Raw genomic sequence first — 24,704 nt, forward strand, 5'->3', positions numbered from 1 at the left:
AGAATCAAATGTAAAGGGAAACGCTGCGGATTCAGATCTAAAGGGAGACTCTGATGTAAAGGGAGACTCTTGTGATTAATTCCACATGATTTGAAATGTTATTTAATCACAAAAATGCATGTATAGTGTATACTACATAACAAAATTGCTGTGCAGTGCTTTGAGGTAATGAATTTAATGTACTACAAAAAAAAAAAATTGGCTTGCGCTGCTTAAGCGTTTTGGTTTTGGCTTGAGAAAAAGGCGGCAACCCTATATTGCAGTGCTCCAGCCTGGATTGCAGGAAAACGGAAAAGGTTAGCACAACTGTAGAAACAGCAACATATATATTTAATAGTAAGGATTATAAGTCAGAAATATTTCAATTCTGAGTCCACTACGGCTTTAAGCCCCTCACTGCAGGTCCCACAGAAGAAAGTCGGGGGGGAGATAGGACGACTAGAGCTATTCCTCCCATGTCCTGTACCACCTTGCCTGGGGCATCAGCCCTCAAAAGGGCCCTTTAGTTCAGCTCTGCAGGGACTACATCCTCAGCAGTACTGGAGTATCTCATGCCCACACCCCATCTACCTTGGGCCCCTCCTACACTGACATTTTTCTTGGCACTCACTACACCCATGACATCACTAGAGGAGGGACTTTCCTAAAAAGGAGCCAACCTCCAATTACAACTTTCCCTTACCATACTATAGTGGGAACTGCGCCATCTAGTGGTGGGCAGGCTAACTGCACCTGCCAAATCTTTCTGTTGTAAATATTTCCATTGGAAATGCAGACGGAGTTTAGCCCGTTGGCAAGTCCGGCCGTGTGTACACGGCATAAGGTCTCATGTACACTGCTGTATTTTTTTTCTGCCCTTAAACTCCCCTCTATGTTATCTTATGTGTCCATGAACACACATATAGGCTGTTTTCTGTACACCCTAAAATCACATTCAAAAATGCTGGACGCTGTTAAACGCACATTTAGCACTTCAGCGTTTATTTATTTCAATGGCCAGAATAAATTAAACTTCTGGCCAATGAAATAAATAAACTCCCAAACTTTAAACTCTGCTAAATTCACCTAAACTGTTTTGAAAAAATGCAGCTTAGATGAGATTATAATTCTGATTTTCTCCTGTCGGGATTAACAGAATTTAGAAGAAACCAGAGTACATGAGACCTAAGTGTGGACTGATCCATTCTGTATGCTTTTATCGTGATTGGATAAGGTGGAGGATCTATCCGGATCAGGGGGGCGGCTGAATCCAACTGAAAGTCAATAAATGATTAAATTCCCTGGGAAGTGCTCCAAGGACATTATTTCCCCAAATAAATTAGGTTCATCATATAAAAATAATAAAAAAGAAGAAAACACAGTATATGCAACATATTTATTTATTTTTATAAGACATCTATTGAGGATTTAGCCAAATAATATTCCACATCAGATGATTTCCAATTCCATTTTCAAAGTTTCAACATTTCTGGTTATTTTCCCAAAACTTTACTGAGAAACGATGTAATAAGTGGAAAAAGAAATCGTTTTTCTACTTGAACATCCCTTTCACCTGGATCATCTCTTCTTTCTTCTTGATCGACATCTCTCCTGGGAGAAGACACGATTATCGGTAAATAAACCAACATTGATTATTACACAAAAACTGTATTTCGCTGGGACTACAAATGTGTATTTTTAGGCCACGTTGATTACTATTCTATGACCACAATAACATGGTGAAGGAATACGGCACAGAGGGATGTCACAAACTTGAATCTCTTAGACCCTCTTCACACTGAGGGAGTTTTCAGGTGTTTTAGTGTTAGAAATAGCGCCTGTAAAGCGCCTGAAAACTGCCTCCAAAGCTGCCTGAATGTGAAAGCCCGAGTGCTTTTACTTGCAGGACGTTAGAGAAAGTCCTGCAAGCAGCATCTTTGGGGTGGTTTGGGGAACTGAATACAGCGCTCCCAAACCGACCCTGCCCATTGCAATGAATGGGCAGCACAGAATTTTTAACCCCTTCTTTGACCAATAGCAGGGGTTAAAAGCGCCCCGCTAGCAGCCGAAAAGCGCCGCTTAACCACTTGCCTACAGGGCACTTACCTCCTCCCTGCCCAGGCCATTTTTCAGCTTTTAGCGCTGTCACACTTTGAATGACAATTGCGCGGTTATGCTACACTGTACTCAGATTACATTTTTATCATTTTCTTCACACAAATAGAGCTTTCTTTTGGTGGTATTTAATCAGTGCTGGGTTTTTTATTTTTTACTAAAAAAATAAATAATAAAAAAGACCAAAAATTTTGAATTTTTTTTTTTTTTTTTTTTTACTTAGTTTCTGTCAGTAAAGTTTGTAACTAAGTAATTCTTCTCCTTCACTGATGTGCACTGATGATGCAGCACTGATAGGCTGAACTGGTGGGCACTGATGAGGCGGCACTTATGGGCACTGATGAGGCGGCACTTATGGGCACTGATTAGGTGGCACTAATATGCCTCACTTATGGGCACTGTTAGGTGGCATGGATAGGCGGTACTGATGGGCATTGATGGACAGCAGTGATGGACAGCAGTGATGGGCATTATTGGGCAGCACAGATAGGCGGCACTGATAGCCAGCACTGATTGGCATCACTAATGGGCACTGATTGGTGGCACTGGTGGGCACTGATTGCTGGCAATGGTGGGCACTGATTATTGACATTGTTGGTGCTACATTGTAATCAGGGCACTGATGATCAGTGCCCTGATTAAATGCGTAGATGTCCCCCTGCGAGGAGATGCCGCTGACTGGCTCTCCTCGCCACACACTCTGTCATGTGATCGTCTGTGATTGGACACAGCCGATCACATGGTTAAAAAGCCACAAACACGGCTCTTACAGACATCGGGGTTGCGCCGTGTCCTAGCAACACGGCACGCCCAAACTGCGCGCCCCCATGGGTGCACAGGGGCAACTGTTCTGGGACGCCATCATATGACAGCGTCCCAGAACGAGAGCCGCACTGCCCCGCGCCCCGGGCATGAGTTCGGGCCAAACATTGGCTGTTCGGCCCATTCGTCCTACACCCGAATTTGCAGGCCCTTCAGATCTGATATGAATTTTAATGGGAACCCCAAGCCTAAATAACAAAAAAACAAAACAAAAAAAAAAAGACGTGTGGTCCTCCCCAAAATCTATAACAGACCCTTATCCAGACATAGCAGGTCAGGAAAGGGGGGACGAGTGAGCTCCCTCCACCCCAAAGCACATTGCCCCCATGTTGATGGGGACAAGGACCTCATCCCCACAACCATGGCCGATGGTTGTGGGGGTCTCCAGGCAGGGGGCTTATTGGAATCCGGAAGCCCCCTTTAACAAGGAGGCCCCAAGACCACACCCACTCATGTGAATGAGTATGGGGTACATAGTACCCCTACCTATTCACCAAAAATAGTCAAAAATGAAAACAGTTTTTGACAATTCTTTTATTAAAATATAAAAAAAAGTGTCCCCTGATGTAAATCTATCGTCAATCTTGCCGCACCGGAAAAATAAAAAACAAAATTGCGCCTGCTGTTTATGAAGGCTGGCCGCCTACTGCAGGCTAAGCCGATTAACATTTCTTATATAGGTAAGGGGCGGAGCCACCTGGCGACATCACCTGGTGGCATCGCCCCCTTGTGATGTTGCCGACCCAGCATGCACCAGTCCATGAAGGCAGAAGGGGGCGGTGCCACCAGGTGACGTCGCCAGGTGGCTCTGCTCCTTACTTAGATAAGAAATGTCAAACGACTTAGCCAGCAGTAGGCGGCCAACGGGGGGGAAGAGTTTTTTTTTTTTTTTTCCGGGTGCAGGGTGATTGACGATGGATTTACATGGGGGGGACACTTTTTTATTTTTTAATAAAGGAATTGTCAAAAATTGTTTTTATTTGTTTTTGACCCTTTTTTGGTGAATGGGTAGCGGGGGCAGGATCTCGGGCCCCCTGCCCGCAGACCCCCACAACCACCGCCAACGGTTGTGGGGATGATACCCTTGTCCCCATCAACATAGGGACAAGGTCCTTTGGGGTGGATTTATATAGGATTTATGCCAAGTGTGGCTCTTTATCTTTTAATACTTTGTTGAATACATGTACAGGGGTACATGTGGTGAACAGCTGTACATTTTTTATATTCCCACATTTGATAATTGGATATTTGGGTTAAGGGGTATATAGTATTGAAGCAGGCCCATAAGTGCGGTTGCTGTGGATATTATAGTGGGGAGTTGGGCATCTTAATGTAGAGAATGCATTAAGGTAAAACATACTTAGATTTTTGAACCACTTGAAGCTTTAAAAGTCTATACTTTTTTAAAAAAGTCTTAACATACTTACTCTTCCTCACAGAGAGATAAGTTGATGGTGCCAAGGAAGAAAAGGAGTAACAGGGATTTCTTCAAGGCGAACATCTTTGGGCTCTGTGGATTATTTGGATTGATTGAAAGAAAAAGAAGACAACATTGAAAATATGGCTAAAAAAAGTATATTAATGTTAAACCATATTAATGTAAGGCACACATAAAATGTTTTTTCCAATACGGTAAAAGGGCCAATGTTCATTTGTTCTAAAGGGATCACGCATGACTGGCACCCATTATTGGCAGGTTGAGTGTTGTTAATGACATAGATTTGCTTGAGGCTTTCCAGACCTTTTATGATCTGGCTACCCATGGATAAAACAATGATTAAGGGAATTTGATCTTATTCCTCAATACTACAAAAGGAAGAGCACAGCAGGTTCTCAGATACCATTGGAGCTGGTTCACAAAAACCCAAGTTCCAATCTCCAGTATCTATAGTTTCCAGGGCTTTCTATCCTAAACATGGATGCCTCTTGCCTCACCTTGTCTACCCACTCTGGTCCTCACCTAAACAATGCTAAAGGATGTTAGATTGAAAATCATTTTACTGTATATGAATCTTTACTAACTGGACTAAGGGTTTCTTTAGGGTATTTCTTGTATGAATGATTCGAGTCCCCAGATAATGGTCTCTGTTCCAGGTTTGGAGAGATGGAGAATGAGACTATTGAGATTATGTGACAATAATTGATCATTATAAGGTATATAACTTATGAATGCAATCTTTCTACTGTACTGTTTCCTAATAAGGGATGAAAGAATAATATTTTTCATATAACTATTTTAAGATTTGTAATAACATTTGAGTCAAATGATTGATGTTGGAATTAAGTGACATTGGTAACAAACATTTATATACATCATGTGGTACAAATATCTGCTCTGTACCAGTATAGTTCTCTAACATCTGGACAGACATTTCCACAAATCTGCACAAGATTTTTTGTTTCTACTATACCTTTAAGTTAATTAGGGTTTATATTTTGTTTTATTTGCTTACTCAGAAAAATGTTAAACCCATTTTTTATACAAGTAAAGCAGTACCTTTTGTCTTTATACACTTCTCATTCTTAAAGTCTATTTCTTCAAAGTTTAAGAAGTAGCAAAAATAAAGTTCAACAAAGGACCTCTGATCAACCTACCAACAGGACAGGTACTTATTACAGGACTACAGAAACCCACAAAAAATAGATCTCTGGGAGTGTAAATGGCTATGGTGCCTAAACCCTAAAATGTAGGGGAGGTGCATCCAAAAATATAACACTTCATAAAACGACAAGAGAGAGTCTTTAATGATCATGGGACATACAGTGGGGATGGAAAGTATTCAGACACCCTTAAAATTTTCAATCTTTGTTATATTGCAGCCATTTGCTAAAATCATTTAAGTTCATTTTTTTCCTCATTAATGTACACACAGCACCCCATATTGACAGAAAAACACAGAATTGTTGACATTTTTGCAGATTTATAAAAAAAGAAAACTGAAATATCACATGGTCCTAAGTATTCAAACCCTTTGCTCAGTATTTAGTAGAAGCGCCCTTTTGATCTAATACAGCCATGAGTCTTTTTGGGAAAGATGCAACGAGTTTTTCACACCTGGATTTTGGGATCCTCTGCCATTCCTCCTTGCAGATCCTCTCCAGTTCTGTCAGGTTGGATGGTAAACGTTGGTGGACAGCCATTTTTAGGTCTCTCCAGAGATGCTCAATTGGATTTAAGTCAGGGCTCTGGCTGGGCCATTCAAGAACAGTCACATTGTTGTTGTGAAGCCACTCCTTCCTTATTTTAGCTGTGTGATTAAGGTCATTGTCTTGTTGGAAGGTAAACCTTCGGCCCAGTCTGAGGACCTGAGCACTATGGAGAAGGTTTTTGTCCAGGATATCCCTGCACTTGGCCGCATTCATTTTTCCCTCGATTGCAACCAGTCGTCCTGTCCCTGCAGCTGAAAAACACCCCCACAGCATGATGCTGCCACCACCATGCTTCACTGTTGGGACTGTATTGGACAGGTGAAGAGCAGTGCCTGGTTCTCGCCACACATACCACTTAGAATTAAGGCCAAAATGTTCTATCTTGGTCTTATCAGACCAGATAATCTTATTTCTCACAATCTTGGAGTCCTTCGGGTGTTTTTAGCAAACTTCATGCAGGCTTTCATGTGTCTTGCACTGAGGAGAGGCTTCCGTTGGGCCACTCTGCCATAAAGCCCCGACTGGTGGAGGGCTGCATTGATGGTTGACTTTCTACAACTTTCACTCAACTCCCAAGTGCATCTCTGGAGCTCAGCCACAGTGATCTTTCGGTTCTTCTTTACCTCTCTCACCAAGACTCTTGTCCCCCGATAGCTCAGTTTGGCCGGACGGCCAGCTCTAGGAAGGGTTCTGGTCATCCCAAACATCCTTCATTTAAGGATTATGGAGGCCACTGTGCTCTTAGGAACCTTAAGTGCAACAGAAAATTTTTTGTTACCTTGGCCAGATCTGTGCCTTGCCACAATTCTGTCTCCGAGCTCTTCAGGCAGTTCCTTTGACCTCATGATTCTCATTTGCTCAGACATGCACTGTGAGCTGTAAGGTCTTATATAGAGAGGTGTGTGGCTTCCCTTAACAAGTCCAATCAGTATAATCAAACACAGCTGGACTCAAATGAAGGCGTAGAACCATCTCAAGGATGATCAGAAGCAATGGACAGCACCTGAGTTAAAAATATGAGTGTCACAGCAAAGGGTCTGAATACTTAGAACCATTTGATATTTCAGTTTTTCTTTTTTAATAAATCTGCAAAAATGTCAACAATTCTGTGTTTTTCTGTCAATATGGGGTGCTGTGTGTAAATTGATGAGGAAAAAAATGAACTTAAATGATTTTAGCAAATGGCTACAATATAACAAAGAGTGAAAAATTTAAGGGGGTCTGAATACTTTCCGTCCCCACTGTATATCCATATAAAAATAACCAGTGACAAAACCCCCTTAAAAATGAGTGCATTCCCCCCCCCCCAGACCCTTCCTACCCCCTAAGCCCCCACCCACCCAAACCCAGTTAGTCCACCTCTACCTTCACCACTACCAAAACTCAATTCCTCCCTCTCTCTAATGATGTGAATACTGGAGTCCTAACAAAAGTCCCACCAGGTTGGTAACCTCTGCAGACTAGAACAACCCCCCCACCACCACCCTCTCACTGTTGGGAGACCTCGTGTCACACTGGAGTGCATGCTGGTGTGAATGTTCAGCCAGGATACCTCGCTATACTGCATGGACGTCCCATCAACACACACTATTACGTTGATTGCACCACCTTCATGTCTGCAGGGAGCAGGACACGAGGACTATTGTATCATGAGCCATATATTGGTGTTTATATGAACATTGCTTATGCCCAGCATCTGCATGCTTCCCATGACCTACATATGTAGCTGCAGGCTGTTACACCCTTGCCATATCCAGTGCAGCACAGTTCATATATATGTTGAAGATGAGAAGCTACAGGCTTTATGGGCATGTTGTGTGGTTGGTGCTTTCTCTTGCATTAGGTTAGGACTCTGTCAGTGGAAGGTGTTTGTGATGGCTGTATAGAGTACTGCACTACTAATGCAATGACAGGCTGTGTGGGAATAATCCAGTAATTTAGCTGAAGATCAATCAGCTGCTTAAACCACAAAGGGTCAGCTGATTCAATCACTAGCAAGCTGGACTCAGCTTAATATTTATAAGACACCTTCATAAACCTGTGACAACCATATTGGATTCATAGCAGTTTCCTGGTATATGAAGATTGCACACAATACCTCTACAGCTTATGCTTATCACCACAGTATCTCAGCTATACCCCATAACTGCTGAAGGTTGATTAGCCTTCACTACATTCTATCAGTAATTTACACCTACCCTGTTTCCCCGAAAATAAGACCTAGCGTGATTGTTGGTGATGGCTGCAATATAAGCCCTACCCCCCTCATAAGCCCTAGTTAAAGTCCTTTAGGTCTTGTTTTCAGGGTAGGGCTTATTTTCTGGGAAACAGGGTAGGGCTTATTTGGGGGGTAGGGCTTATATTGCAGCCATCACTGACAATCACGCTAGGTTTTATTTTCGGGGAAACAGGGTAGGAATGGGCTTGGATCTAACCCGCCAGTAACCCGGCACTGCACACCGCCAATCATAGCCAGCGTGTGTATGTGCAGCTGCTGGTTGGGAAATGCCTCACTGCCTATGATTGGCAGTGTGCAGTGACAGCCTCCTCGGGGTGTTCGATTTGAACACGCCCGAGCCTATCACTATTTACAACAGATTGGACCCGGCACATGTGAGAGGAGTATTACACTGAGAGTAGTGGACTATCTGGTATAGAGCAACTAGTTATCAACAATCCTCTGCAGAGGTTACCAACCAGGTGGGACTTTTGTTAGGACACCAGCATTCACATTGTTACAGAGAGGGGGAATAGGGTTTCAATAGAGGAGAGGGTAGGGGTGGGCTATATGGGTTTGAGTGGGGTGGGGGCTTGGGTTGGGGGTTAGGAAGGGTCTGGGGGGAAGGATGCACTAATTTTTACGGGGGTTGTCACTTGTTATTTGTATATAGATATACAGTATGAGCAAGAACATTAGATGGGGATCAAACTAATAAGATCTAGCAAGTAAATGGTATTATTCTATTGAAAAGCTATATGATTCAAAGCTGTCTGAACTTTAACTGTTAAGCAAAATACAGTCTAGAGAGCTTACAAGAGTCCACATGTGTAGATCTACATCATAAATTGATATAAAAAAAGTCATGCAGACATGAGCGGGCAGGTTATCATTCTTTCCAAACAGGTATTTTATACTTTTGGTTGACCATAGCTCTATACATGGCCGGATCTAGGGGGGATGCTGAGGTGGGTTGTGCCCAGGGCTGGGACAAGGGCTGGGTGCAATGGTTTACTGCAGGAATGGGGGCGCCTACCTTCTATTACAAGGCCTACAGTAGTAATGACAGCGGCAGTGATTTTGACAAGCAAGTAACTGCTGGGTGTAGGATCTCCTAAGCTTGCACTTCATGAACGAGGAGGAGGAGGTGCAGTTTGGCATCTTTGCCCTGGGTGCTGAATGACCTTATCCTGGCACTGGCTGCACCCCCCTAGATTTCAGTTGCACTCCCCAAACCTTTCTTCTCACAACCCTCTTCTCTGTGTGGCTCTTCTCCACACAGCACAGAGCTGAAATCCAACTCTCTCTCTCACACAGCTATGTGCACTGCACTGTGATCAGCTGGTGACTACAGACACACCGCTGTTCTGACCTGGGAATTTCACAGGTCAGAAGTACAATATAGTCACCGGCTACACACAGTGCAGATCATAGCTGTGTGAGAGAGAATTGGATTACAGCTCTGTGCTGTGTCAATGGTGACCCCTGTCCTCTCTCCTGCCAGCAGTGACCCCTGTCCTCTCTCCTGCCAGCAGTGACCCCTGTCCTCACTCCTGCCAGCAGTGACCCCTGTCCTCTCTCCTGCCAGTAGTGACCCCTGTCCTCTCTCCTTCCAATAGTGACCCCTGTCCTCTCCTTCCAGTAGTGACCCCTGTCCTCTCTCTTTCCAGTAGTGACCCCTGTCCTCTTTTCAGCCAGCAGTGACCTCTGTCTTCTCTCTTGTCAGCAGTGACCCCTGTCCTCTTTCCTGCCAGCAGTGACCCCTGTCCTCTCTCCTGCCAGCGGTGATCCCTGTCCTCTCTCCTTCCAGTAGTGACCCCTGTCCTCTCTCTTTCTAGTAGTGACCCCTGTCCTCTCTCCTTCCAGTAGTGACCCCTGTCCTCTCCTTCCAGTAGTGACCCCTGTCCTCTCTCTTTCCAGTAGTGACCCCTGTCCTCTTTTCGGCCAGCAGTGACCTCTGTCTACTCTCTTGTCAGCAGTGACCCCTGTCCTCTCTCCTGCCAGCGGTGACCCCTGTCCTCTCTCTTTCCAGTAGTGACCCCTGTCCTCTCTCCTGCCAGCAGTGACCTCTGTCTTCTCTCTTGTCAGCAGTGACCCCTGTCCTCTTTCCTGCCAGCAGTGACCCCTGTCCTCTCTCCTGCCAGCAGTGACCCCTGTCCTCTCTCCTGCCAGCGGTGACCCCTGTCCTCTCTCCTTCCAGTAGTGACCCCTGTCCTCTCTCCTGCCAGCAGTGACCCCTGTCCTCTCCTTCCAGCAGTGACCCCTGTCCTCTCTCTTTCCTGTGCACTCCCTTGCTGACTCACTATACACTGTCCAGCTGACCCCTATATGCTGTCCTAAAAATGAATAGCCCCAGTACACTGGCCTACAAACAGCTGATCCTATCCTTTGCACTGCTGACCCCTGTACTTTTCCCTGCTGACCTCCCATCCTCTGTTCCCTTACATTTTTTTATTGCACCCCCACATCGGACAGGCTAGATCTGGCCCTGCCCCTATAGCAACCATTATACCTAAAATAATGGATTCCTCTTTTACATATCAAATGCAGTTAAAGCTTGAAGAAACTTGGGAAAAGAAATGACCGAAAACATTCATTGTGCAAAATAATCCATTATGGTAAAAGTGATATGAGGAACCTTGCTATCATTTAAAATATAAATAAAACAGAGGAGTCATTTAAACTTTATCTGAAATCTGAATACCAAGGTATCTTTCCTTATCAATAATTATATTAAGAATAATATTAAGAGAAAGATATTTCAAGATTATCCTTACCGGATAGTTCAGTTGGTGCTGAGAATGAAGAAGGCTGGAAGTGGAGTAGACTGGACTTCAATGAAGGTCTACCCTACAAAGAACGGAGTTGGCTTATATAATAAAAGACAAAGAAGTTGAGTACACAGAAATTTGAATTAAAGTTAAATTTAGAAGTCACATCTTTCTTTTCTCACAAACATTTTACCACATGGATTGATTCAAATATTTACCTTCTAGCCTCCAGGTGGGACAAATATCAGCACCCAGTCAGCAGTTATCTCCTGATCTACTATTTAGAAAGTTTTAATGTAAAAGCAATTTAAGAGGAATTCCAGCCCATATTTTTGCTTTGCTTTATACACTCACCGGCCACTACACCTGTTCAATTGCTTGATAGCACAAATTGCTAATCAGCCAATCACATGGCCGCAACTTAATACAATTAGGCATCTAAACGTAGTGAAGACTACTTGCTGAATATCAAACAGAGCATCAGAATGGGGAATAATGGGGATTTAAGTGACTTTGATCCTCTGGATCAACTGTGGTATAGGATTGTGTATATAGGACTGTAATGTTTTTCCCCTTCTATTGTTTGAACTGGATGGACTTGTGTCTTTTTTCAACCAGATTAACTGTGTAACTATGTCAATAAGGGTCAACAATAGAAATGGGCGAACAGTTCAAGCAAAAGTTAGTGTAGAGTGTAAATGTAGTATTAGTATAGTGTGTGAGAATAGTGTGTCAGTGTAGTGTGTTAGTGTACAGTAGTGCAGTGTTTAACACAGCTTTACTGTACCTAACATTTGACTCTGAGTGTAGAGTGTTAGTGTCAAATTAGTATAGTGTGTGAAAATAGCGTGTGAGTGTAGTGTATTAATGCATTGTAGTGTTTATCTGCATCAGCCCCGGAAGATTTTACCCCCTTCCTGACCAGAGCACTTTTTACAATTTGGCACTGCGTCGCTTTAACTGACAATTGTGCGGTCCTTCACCGATGTACCTGAACAAAATTTGCGTCCTTTTTTCCCCACAAATATAGCTTTCTTTTGGTAGTATTTGATCACCTCTGCGGTTTTTATTTTTTGTGCTATAAACAAAAAAACAGCACACACACACAAGTCCCCGTGCTGGCGTCATGCACATGATCGTGCGTGGCTGGCGGTAATCACGCGCATCGAGTCCCCCACCGTGTAGTGGGCACGCGCACCCTCTGGTGGCCAGAAACGGGTAGGACATACGGGATTTCGCCCAGGAGTGCCATTGTGCCGCAGTATATCTGCGTTACACGGTCGGCAAATGGTTAACACAGCTTTACATAACATTTAGTGCTGTATATCTTTTTTTAGGGGGGGTTGCTGCACGTTTTTTTTTTTTTTGTCCCCTGCCTGCCCCCCTTTCTTTTTTTTTTTAATTGTCAGCTGCAGTTTTTCTGACTGCGACACTCGTGTCCCCCTTTTTTATTTTTTTTATAGTATTTACAATTCTGTCAGCATCAGTCCTCAATTTAAAGTGCACCAAACATCACTTTTCATTGAATAAAGTGCATCCAATTACACATTTCCCAGTATCTATAAAATTTGGATAATAAGCCTCCCCCATCATGTCTGGGAGGCCAACAAGGAGAGGCAGATGTTCCCATGCCACTATGAGAGAACCATCAGCATCTGTGTACACAGGCAAAGGTAGATATGCACCATCCTCGAGCAGGGCACCTTTGTCTCTGTTTAGTGATGTTGTCCATTCCATCCAGCCATAGCATACAGAGAAGGTGGTGGACTGGCTTACTAAACCATCCTCATCCTCCTCATCCTCTATGACCCAAGCTGGCACTAGTGCGCAGTTCACACAGCTGCCAGAGCAGCTTATTCTGCCCCCTTGTCCACAGTTACTCCTGTCATAGCCGCAGCATCAAGCATGGAGAAGTCAGCTGAATTATTTGAACACAGCGTCAGCCACTTACTTCTTGAGGATGCATAGCCATTACTTGATTCTAGCTTGTCCTCAATGTTGGCTTTACAACTCCTGCCTTTCCATCTGGTGGATTCTGTCTGATTTTGTGAATTTGCAGAATGTGCTGTACCACAATGGCAGGTTCCCAGTCGTTATTTATTTTCATGTAAAGCCATTTCAGCTCTGTTCACGTTGAAGGCAATCCTTGGGCAAGGCAGTCACCTGCAAAGTCCACCTTATTGCAGACTCGTGGTCAAGCAAGCATGGTCAGGGGCGATATATTTTGTTCACAGCACACTGGGTAACTCTGCTTGCAACTAGTAAGGATGCAGGACAGGTCTCAGTGCTGGAGCTTGTTTTGCGGCCACTTCTCCATACAGCTAGTGGTGATGCTGCGAGATCAGTCAGCTCCAATCCCCTCCTTCATGCCCTTCTCTACTGGACTGTCCTATGAACCTCAAGTACCCCCCAAGCATTCAAGGGGCCAATCAACAAGTCAGGCTTAAAGATACCATGCAGTAGCCTTCTGTCTGCCCTTTGACAGGGAAAGTTCACACACGTGCCATGCAAATGTCCTCAATTTGGGGTTGCAGCATTTCTTAAAACAGGTACATACAGGTACCTGTATGTACGTACGTACAGATACAGGATGCATGCTCTGTACTGTCACCATTTAAGGAGGCGACAAGGATTGGAAGCAGTGACAATGCATGTATCAGTGACACATTCCCTCACGTGTTCCTGCTGAAGCATACTCTGCATGCCATTATGGACAGGGCACTCGAGGCAGAGCAGCGGGAGGAAGAGAAGGACTTCCTTTCCTCTCAAGGCTTTATGCAGAAATCATTCTTGCAACGCTACAGAACACACAAAAAATAGAGGGAGGAGGAGGACTTTGAAGCAGAGGAAGGCATACATCAAACCTTAAGAGATGGCTTTCTGTCCCCAGAACCCTTGGAAGTAGTACGTGGCTGGGAGGAGGCAGTTCTAGACACTGTAACCCTCAGTGACCCCGAAGACTCTGCTTCTCATGCCTCTGCAAACTTGCGATGCATGGGCTTCCTTATTCTTCAAAGCCTGCGAAAGGACCTGAGAATTTGTGGCATCAAGGCTAAGAATCATTCCTGAAGACGCCATTTATGGCGAAACGTATGTCGGAGTAAAGGTTTTGTCACTTCCGGGTCTTGATTTGTCACCCCCACCAGGCTTTACCCCTACGAGTGGGACGTGGAATGCACGCTATTGCGTTAGGAACCAGCCAGATCCGCACAAACTGTTTTCCCTAGTGCCAGGCAGGCACTTTTACATGTGAGTGTAAGCTACTACTTTGTCATTGCTTTTAAATTTTAATAAATATACTACATTATGAGACTTTCCCTCTTGTCTCAATTTTTATGCCCTAGCTTCATCCGGAGGGTCCATTAGAGCAGAGTGGTTTTGGCAGTGGGAATCAATTTGTTATTCCAAATGCGTAATTTGACCTACCTTAACCACTTGACGACCGCCTCACGCCGATTTACGTCGGCAAGGTGGCACGGACAGGCAAAATCACGTACATATACGTGATTTGCCTTCCGCGGGTGGGGGGTCCGAGGCGGTCGTCTTTTGTCCCACGGCGATCGGAGATGAGGGGGAGGCCATCCGTTTGTGGCCCCTCCCTCGCGATCGCCGCCGGCCAATCACATCATTCCTTTGCTGCTGTATGCTAAACAGCAGCAAAGGAAATGATGTCATCTCTCCTCGGCTCTGTAATTTCCATTCCGGCCCGAGGAGAGAAGACAGGTATGTGAGTGCACAACACTACACACACACAGTAGAACATGCCAGGCACACTAAACACCCCGATCCCCTCCCCGATCGCCCCCCGATCCCCCCCCAATCACCCCCCCCCCGTCACAAACTGACACCAGCAGTTTTTTTTTTTTTTCTGATTACTGCATTGGTGTCAGTTTGTGACAGTTACAGTGTTGGGACAGTTAGTATTACCCCCCCTGTAGGTCTAGGATACCCCCCTAACCCCCCCTAATAAAGTTTTAACCCCTTGATCACCCCCTGTCACCAGTGTCGCTAAGCGATCATTTTTCTGATCGCTGTATTGGTGTCACTGGTGACGCTAGTTAGGGACCTAAATATTTAGGTTCGCCGTCAGCGTTTTATAGCGACAGGGACCCCCATATACTACCGAATAAATGTTTTAACCCCTTGATGGCCCCCTAGTTAACCCTTTCACCACTGATCACCGTATAACTGTTACGGGTGACGCTGGTTAGTTTGTTTATTTTTTATAGTGTCAGGGCACCCGCCGTTTATTACCGAATAAAGGTTTAGCCCCCTGATCGCCCAGCGGTGATATGCGTCGCCCCAGGCAGCGTCAGATTAGCGCCAGTACCGCTAACACCCACGCACGCAGCATACGCCTCCCTTAGTGGTATAGTATCTGATCGGATCAATATCTGATCCGATCAGATCTATACTAGCGTGCCCAGCAGTTTAGGGTTCCCAAAAACGCAGTGTTAGCGGGATCAGCCCAGATACCTGCTAGCACCTGCGTTTTGCCCCTCCGCCCGGCCCAGCCCAGCCCACCCAAGTGCAGTATCGATCGATCACTGACACTTACAAAACACTAAATGCATAACTGCAGCGTTCGCAGAGTCAGGCCTGATCCCTGCGATCGCTAACAGTTTTTTTGGTAGTATTTTGGTGAACTGGCAAGCACCAGCCCCAAGCAGCGTCAGATTAGCGCCAGTACCGCTAACACCCACGCACGCACCGTACACCTCCCTTAGTGGTATAGTATCTGAACGGATCAATATCTGATCCGATCAGATCTATACTGGCGTCCCCAGCAGTTTAGGGTTCCCAAAAACGCAGTGTTAGTGGGATCAGCCCAGATACCTGCTAGCACCTGCATTTTGCCCCTCCGCCCGGCCCAGCCCACCCAAGTGCAGTATCGATCGATCACTGTCACTTACAAAACACTTAACGCATAACTGCAGCATTCGCAGAGTCAGGCCTGATCCCTGCGATCGCTAACAGTTTTTTTGGTAGCTTTTTATTGAACTGGCAAGCGCCAGCGGCCTAGTACACCCCGGTCGTAGTCAAACCAGCACTGCAGTAACACTTGGTGACGTGGCGAGTCCCATAAGTGCAGTTCAAGCTGGTGAGGTGGCAAGCACAAGTAGTGTCCCGCTGCCACCAAGAAGACAAACACAGGCCCATCGTGCCCATAGTGCCCTTCCTGCTGCATTCGCCAATCCTAATTGGGAACCCACCGCTTCTGCAGCGCCCGTACTTCCCCCATTCACATCCCCAACCAAATGCAGTCGGCTGCATGAGAGGCATTTTCTTTATGTCCTCCCGAGTACCCCTACCCAACGAAACCCCAAAAAAGATGTCGTGTCTGCAGCAAGCGCAGATATAGGCGTGACACCCTCTATTATTGTCCCTCCTGTCCTGACAATCCTGGTCTTTGCATTGGTGAATGTTTTGAACGCTACCATCCATTAGTTGAGTATTAGCGTAGGGTACAGCATTGCACAGACTAGGCACACTTTCACAGGGTCTCCCAAGATGCCATCGCATTTTGAGAGACCCGAACCTGGAACCGGTTACCGTTATAAAAGTTAGTTACAAAAAAAGTGTAAAAAAAAAAAAAATATATAAAATAAAAAAAAATAGTTGTCGTTTTATTGTTCTCTCTCTCTCTATTCTCTCTCTCTTGTTCTGCTCTTTTTTACTGTATTCTATTCTGCAATGTTTTATTGTTATTATGTTTTATCATGTTTGCTTTTCAGGTATGCAATTTTTTATACTTTACCGTTTACTGTGCTTTATTGTTAACCATTTTTTTGTCTTCAGGTACGCCATTCACGACTTTGAATGGTTATACCAGAATGATGCCTGCAGGTTTAGGTATCATCTTGGTATCATTCTTTTCAGCCAGCGGTCGGCTTTCATGTAAAAGCAATCCTAGTGGCTAATTAGCCTCTAGACTGCTTTTACAAGCCGTGGGAGGGAATGCCCCCCCCCACCGTCTTCCGTGTTTTTCTCTGGCTCTCCTGTCTCAACAGGGAACCTGAGAATGCAGCCGGTGATTCAGCCAGCTGACCATAGAGCTGATCAGAGACCAGAGTGGCTCCAAACATCTCTATGGCCTAAGAAACCGGAAGCTACGAGCATTTTATGACTTAGATTTTGCCGGATGTAAATAGCGCCATTGGGAAATTGGGGAAGCATTTTATCACACCGATCTTGGTGTCATCAGATGCTTTGAGGGCAGAGGAGAGATCTAGGGTCTAATAGACCCCAATTTTTTCAAAAAAGAGTACCTGTCACTACCTATTGCTATCATAGGGGATATTTACATTCCCCGAGATAACAATAAAAATGATTAAAAAAAAAAAAAATGAAAGGAACAGTTTAAAAATGAGATAAAAAAGCAAAAAAATAATAAAGAAAAAAAAAAAAAAAAAAAAAAAAAAAAAAGCACCCCTGTCGCCCCCTGCTCTCGCGCTAAGGCGAACGCAAGCGGCGGTCTGTCGTCAAACGTAAACAGCAATTGCACCATGCATGTGAGGTATCGCCGCAAAGGTCAGATCGAGGGCAGTAATTTTTGCAGTAGACCTCCTCTGTAAATCTAAAGTGGTAACCTGTAAAGGCTTTTAAAGGCTTTTAAAAATGTATTTATTTTGTTGCCACTGCACGTTTGTGCGCAATTTTAAAGCATGTCATGTTTGGTATCCATGTACTCGGCCTAAGATCATATTTTTTATTTCATCAAACATTTGGGCAATATAGTGTGTTTTAGTGCATTAAAATTTAAAAAAGTGAGGGGGCGCATGCGCGAGGCTTAACATGGAGGACGCTTCCTCTTAGAGCTCCGCACTCCCCGCCGCAGACTCGAGACCCTACACCGCTCTCGGACCGTCTAGACGCTCCAGCGATCAAGCGATCCTCTCCCGCAAGTCCCGAGATACAATCGGGATGGTTTTAACGGGACACAGGGGCAAAAACAAGTCCAAACCGATTAAGGAGGCCCTGGCCCGCGCCTCGTCCAAGATGGCGGCGAAAGCTCTCGCCGCACAACACGCTGCATCTCCAGCCAGATCTGATCGAGCGTACAGTGAGGAGGATGAGGACACACATCCAGCATACAGCGGTTCTCCCACCCCCTCACAACCAGGTATGTCACAGCCTGACTTTTTGAAACACATGGAAAAGATGCTTAATAAGGCCCTGAAAGTCACCTCCGACCAAATCACTAACAGACTATCACGTGAGATAAGGGAACTAGGACAGCGCACTGCAGATTTGGAAACAAGGGTAGATGACATAGAGCTTACTCTCCAAGAGCATGCCCAGGAACAGGCAGCCCTCCGCGAAGAAAATGCCACATTACTTTCACGTCTGGAAGACGCAGAAAACCGTTCGCGTAGGTCCAACTTATGCCTCAGGGGTATCCCTGAAGTGGTTGAGGACATACAATCTTTCGCCACAGCTCTCTTCCAAGAACTCTGCCCTTCTATTCCCATCGAACGTCTAGAATTCGATAGAATTCACAGAGCGCTTACTCGTCGCCAGCAAGACGGCCCTCCACGAGATATAATAATTAAATTACACTTTTTCCGCACTAAGGAACAACTCCTCACTGCTGCTCGTAACAAGGACGCTCTCCAGTTCCAAGACCATAATTACCAGCTTTTCTCTGATCTGGCACCCCTTACTATAGCTAAGCGACGAGCCATGAAACCACAACTACAAATTCTGATACAGCATCAAATAAAATACACCTGGCGTTTCCCTTTCTCCCTTCAATTCACATACCAGGGGCAGCAACACTCCTCCACCACTCCAGAATCGCTGCAACGCCTCCTTGAAACGCTTCACCTGTCCTCTCCTCAACACCAATCTGAGACTGCTTTACCACGCACCCCAGCACGCTCATCATATCACCCTTATACCACCACACCGAAGCAGAACCAGCAAGGCCCATCCTCGATTCGCAAAGGAACTCCATCTCGCCAAGCAAACCTGTTTGACCCAAAGTCTCATACATCACGTTGATTGATTTTTGACTAATCTCGGATCATCTTTCACACCACAAGTGAACTTCTGGTCATATTGGTACTAATATATTGACCGGACACAGATGTGGTTTTACCTTATTAGGTGATCTTATACCTGTGAGAACTCTTGCCAATCTGAGACGCTTTGAATACGCCCCCCTTACTTTTACTTTTATATACTCTTTATTATTTTTCATATTTTTGCATTTTTTTTTTTATCAAAACCTTGGGATATATCCTTTTTAATATACCCCACTCAATTTTGTTTTCCCCCCCCTCCCCTCTTTTGGTTTGCACATCCCATTCCCTGTAATCTTAGGCACTGGTGTTATTAACCTTTAAATGTTGTATTATACTTTGCTTATTATTTATTTTTTCCTTATCTTTTAGATAGGATTTAGGAGGTGATAGCTACTGAAACTTAGAGAATTTAAAGAATTTTGATAAGAGGTCCTCCTCTACATTTCTGCAAAAGTACTGGTAATCTTCAGTTTAACGGTGCCATCTCTGCCCCTTTTACTTTCCTCCCCTCTTCCCTTTCCCTGCTTCCCTTTCCCCTTTAATTTTTTTTTTTTTTTTTCTCCCCCTCTTCCCCCCCCCACCCATTCCCCCCCCTCCCCTCATGTCTCTGCCTTTTTACCAGAATTGCGACATTGAGTTCTCCCACTAAGTGGGTACGTTACCTAAATGTTATATTTGTTCTCTTTATATATACCGGTAATTCTCTAATACGAGCTGTTTGGACTGTTTGAGATTTATGTTGTTTCTATTTTTTCCCCAGTCTGCGGTGGGGAACTGTCACTGCTCCCCCCTACAAGATGCACGTGCTTCCGGCCCAGCCGGCTGGTTTGGGAGTACGGACATCTACCTGTTGTACTGAGAAGTCCAACACACCAAGTGTTTTGACACTTACCTTCTCCTTCTACAAAACTTTCTCTCTGTTTCTTATTTTCTTTCTCTCTTCTTTTCTTCACTTTTCTCTCCACCTCTCCTTTCCTGATTGTTTCTCACTGGGTCGGGGGGATTGCACGATCCATACATATCTTCCCAGTAGTTGTCCTCCCAAATTGCTTAAATGGCCCCTTTGAACATACTTTCCCTTAACGTAAAGGGACTTAACTCTCCTAACAAGAGGGTTAAGGCCTTCCGTACTTTTGCATCCCTGAAAGCTAGTATTATAGCTCTACAAGAAACTCACTTTTCTAATCAAGCAACACCTAAATATTTTAGCTCCAAATACCCCCAAGTGTTTACTGCATCTGCAGCTACTAAGCAACGGGGTGTCCTTGTTGCGTTCCACCACACACTTCCGTTTATCTTAACTAATGAAATTAAAGATCCTGAAGGCCGTTATATTATTTTAGTTGGGCATGTACAAGATGTGACAACTACTGTTGTCTCTTATTATGCCCCCAATACTAATCCCAACCCCTTTTTCTCTCACCTCCTACAAATTATACGAGCACATTGTAAAGGTACCCTCTTTCTATGCGGCGACTCAAATCAAGTACTACACCCACACCTAGACAAATCTCCCTACGCCCCAGAACAATATTCCCCTTCTCTATCTTTTCGCAAACTGTTCCAACAAGCCTCCCTACTAGATACTTGGAGAGAATGCAATCCAGCTAAGAAAAACTATACCTTCTACTCCTACCCACATAAATCCTTCTCAAGGATTGACCATATTTTTATACCAGTTTCATCCTCCCCAACCCTGCTCCATTCAAACATACATCCAATCACTTGGTCAGACCACTGCGCAGTAGTAACAACAGTCTCCTCCCTGATCCCCCAATCTAAAGACCGTACATGGTGCATTAATGAGGCGCATTTGACCAATCAATCCTATTGTTTTGACATACAACTAGCCCTTAAAGAATACATACAACATAATGCCACACCCGGCATCTCGCCTATCCTGTTATGGGAAGCCCACAAACCCGTGATTAGAGGGACTTGTATATCTACATCCACCCATCTCAAAAGAGATAAAAAACTTAAAACACAACAACTAGAAGCTGAATATCATCGTCTCTTCCTCCAATTCCAATCCACCCCAACTGAACCCCATAGGATCTTACTTGAAAAAACGAAAACTGAGCTAGATTTAATCTTAGCAGAATCAGCAGATAAAACCATTCGAAGATTCAACCATACAATCTACACAAAAGCCAATAAACCTGATTGCTTCCTGGCACTAAGACTTCGCCGACCGGAAAGGACGCATAATCCTATCAGACTCAAACTGGCCAAAGATAACTTCACGAGTAATCCTGTTAAAGTTCTTGCAGAATTCCGTAAGAAGTTAGCTGAATTATATACCCCGACACGCACATTCTCGACAACGCAAGCGGAGTCACTATTTCAAAATATCACTCTACCAAATCTATCAGAGGCCCACAGAGAGTCTATGGAATGCCCCATTACGTCTGAGGAAGTCCTTCTTGCCATAAAATCTCTTAAACCCCATAAAAGACCAGGCCCCGACGGTTTATCAAGCTCTTATTTTAAAAAATTTGCCCCCACTTTAGCCCCCCTTCTTACTAATACTTTTAACTCTCTCCTTAAACAATATTCCTTTGGTCGAGATACGTTGACAGCTATTATTTCCATGATACCCAAGCCTAACACAGACAACGCCTTATGGTCCAATTATAGGCCTATATCCTTACTTAACTTGGATATAAAGATATTAGCCAAGATTATGGCATTACGCCTCAATCCAATTATAGGTAGCCTAATTCACAAAGACCAAGTTGGCTTCATACCTAAACGTCAAGCCAGTGACAATATTCGACGCGTCATTCTGCTCCAACACCTAGCCCGAACACGCCAGATCCCCATGCACCTACTCTCTCTTGATATTCGTAAGGCGTTCGACACAGTCTTATGGCCCTATATTAACTATGTACTCCAGAGATGGGGATTTGGACCAAATTTTTTGCAATGGGTTAACTCCCTATATCATCAACCACAAGCTTATGTCAAATACTCAGGATACCGTTCGGACTGTTTCCAAATTTTACGAGGTACTAGACAAGGATGCCCCCTCTCTCCCCTTATATTCGCACTGGCGATAGAACCCCTTGCAGCCCTCATAAGGGCAAACCCAAATATCAAAGGCCTTGATATAGCTTCTACATCACATAAGTTATGCTTATTTGCAGATGACGCGCTGCTATTTGTCACATCACCTAGAACTACACTCCCCAACCTACTTCATCTCCTTGACAAATTTGCCCGAATATCAGGCCTGGAAGTTAATCAGTCTAAATCAAAAGCTCTCAACGTATCCATACCACAACCTGAATTGGTACACATAAAGGAATTCTTCCCTTTCATTTGGGCCCCAGCTTCTATTCCTTATCTTGGTATTAAACTAACCAGTGACCCAGACCAGCTTTTTAAAACCAACTATCTCCCCATGTTAAAACACCTAACAGCCTTATTGGAAGCGTGGCGCCCAATATGTACCTCTTGGCTAGGCCGGATAGCGGCTGTAAAGATGTCCCTACTTCCAAAACTGCTTTACCTACATAGAGTCCTTCCGATCCCAATCCCCCCATATTACCATCGAATCATTCAAACGCGAGTATCCAAATACATATGGGGCCCAATTAGACCCAGAGTCTCCAAAACGGTACTCCTCCGTAGTAAAACCAAGGGCGGGTTGGGTCTACCTAATTTCATGGGATATTATCACGCCGCCCAACTGGCCCAGATTACTTTATTTCATGCACAGAATGAGATACCACTTTGGGTCAGTTTGGAAGCTATTGATCTATACCCGCTCAACATATCTAACCTACTATGGTTGCCCCCCACAACTCGTGGCCCAATTAGTAACCCCATAACGGGACATTCTCTTAAGCTGTGGGACAAACTCCGAGGTCCCTTTAAATTACAATCCCCACACTCCCCACTTCTTTCTTTTCTAGACCATCCGAACTTCTACCCAGCCCAAGTCAGTCCGAACTCGTTTCAAATCTGGCACAGGGCAGGATTATGTCGCATACGCGATTTTGTCTCAGGATCAGGTATAAAGACGTTTGCCTCTCTACAAAACCTAACTGATATTCCCAACACAGAAATCTTTCGATTCTTACAGATATCCCATTTTATCCGAACGACGATTGGTACACATACGTCACTAGACGACTTATCTCTTTTTGAAGGAATTTGCAACTCTGACCCTCACGCCCCTGGTCTAATATCTCTTTTATATGCTCACCTGACCTCTCCCCCAAACAACCTCCCTCCATATACTGCACAGTGGTCTGCGGATTTTGCATTACACCTTGATACAGAGGACTGGTCTGACATTTGGTCCAATACGAAAATATCCTCTCAAAACATAATTGCACAAGAGGCAAATTATAAAGTACTTATGAGATGGTATCTGGTTCCTGCCAGGATTGCCAAATTTCTCCCAAATTACTCAGCCAAATGTTTCCGTGGCTGTAACGAGCAAGGAACCCACGCGCATATATGGTGGTCATGCTCTATAGCACAGGAATTTTGGGCTGCGATCTTTCAAATAGCCTCTACCTTATTTCAACATCCAATTGAACCAGATCCAGCTATAGCGTTGCTGAACCTAATCCCCTCGGACTTCACCAGATCTCAGACCCGCCTCCTTCTTCAGCTCACAACAGCAGCTAAACAGACGATAGCTAGGGCCTGGAAAACCCCGAAACTTTCCCTAGCTGAGGCCAAAAATAGGGTCACCCAGGCTATGATCCATAGTAAAATAGAAGCCATGATACTTGATAGGATCCCTCAACATCTGAAAATTTGGAATCCCTGGACTGAACATTTTCTACCCCCAGACTTTGATAAGAACCTCCTTAACCCCTAATGACCTAATATCACAATAGATGGACCTGGTGGTGAGCCAGACTCTCGTGCGCTCCCCCCGACCCCCCCTCCTCCCTCTCTCTATCCTTCTCTAATCTTTCTCTATCTTCCCTATCCTTCTTTTCTTTCCGATTTCCCTCTCTTTACTCTCTCCTTCTTCTTGCGCTCTTTTTACAGGTAACTTTATTGAAGATTATATAAAGTCTACCAACTTTGAGCCTTTATATGTTCGCAGACTTACTATCCATATTTAAATGCTATCACCTTACTCTTGACATTAATCTTACTATTTTATTTTTTTTTAATTTTTCTTGATATAAACCCTGTTTTGTCATCTAGACGTAACAGGAAACCGTTATATTTTGTTCTCACTCAACTCTGTGAAAAACTTGTCACTGGACCGTACCGTATAATTTATTCCTGAAAATTGTTATAACACAATCCCCACTAGGGTATTTATGTATAATGACAAATCCAACTATGTGACATATGTATTGCCTGTTAAACCTTATGTCTTACTCTCAATAAAAAAGTTTGAAAAGAAAATTTAAAAAAGTGTGTTTTTTCCCCAAAAAATGCGTTTGAAAAATCGCTGCGCAAATACTGTGTGAAAAAAAAAAATGAAACACCCACCATTTTAATCTGTAGGGCATTTGCTTTAAAAAAATATATAATGTTTGGGGGTTCAAAGTAATTTTTTTTGTAAAAAAAAATAACTTTTTCATGTAAACAATGAGTGTCAGAAAGGGCTTTGTCTTCAAGTGGTTAGAAGAGTGGGTGATG

At 44.2% G+C, this 24,704-nt stretch overlaps 1 long non-coding RNA gene across 1 annotated transcript in view; it reads right to left on the reverse strand.

Moving 5' to 3' along the window:
* Positions 1-1,476: 1,476 nt before the first annotated feature.
* The window catches only part of LOC141106547 (uncharacterized), a 98,326-nt gene continuing 75,098 nt past the window's right edge, over positions 1,477-24,704 (reverse strand). Inside the window, exon 3 of the long non-coding RNA XR_012235736.1 lies at positions 1,477-1,590. This is a non-coding gene — a long non-coding RNA (uncharacterized lncRNA). The remainder of the gene's footprint in view (positions 1,591-24,704) is intronic.

The sequence above is a fragment of the Aquarana catesbeiana genome, linkage group LG08 (genome assembly GCF_042186555.1).
Source record: "Aquarana catesbeiana isolate 2022-GZ linkage group LG08, ASM4218655v1, whole genome shotgun sequence".
Taxonomy (NCBI): domain Eukaryota; kingdom Metazoa; phylum Chordata; class Amphibia; order Anura; family Ranidae; genus Aquarana; species Aquarana catesbeiana.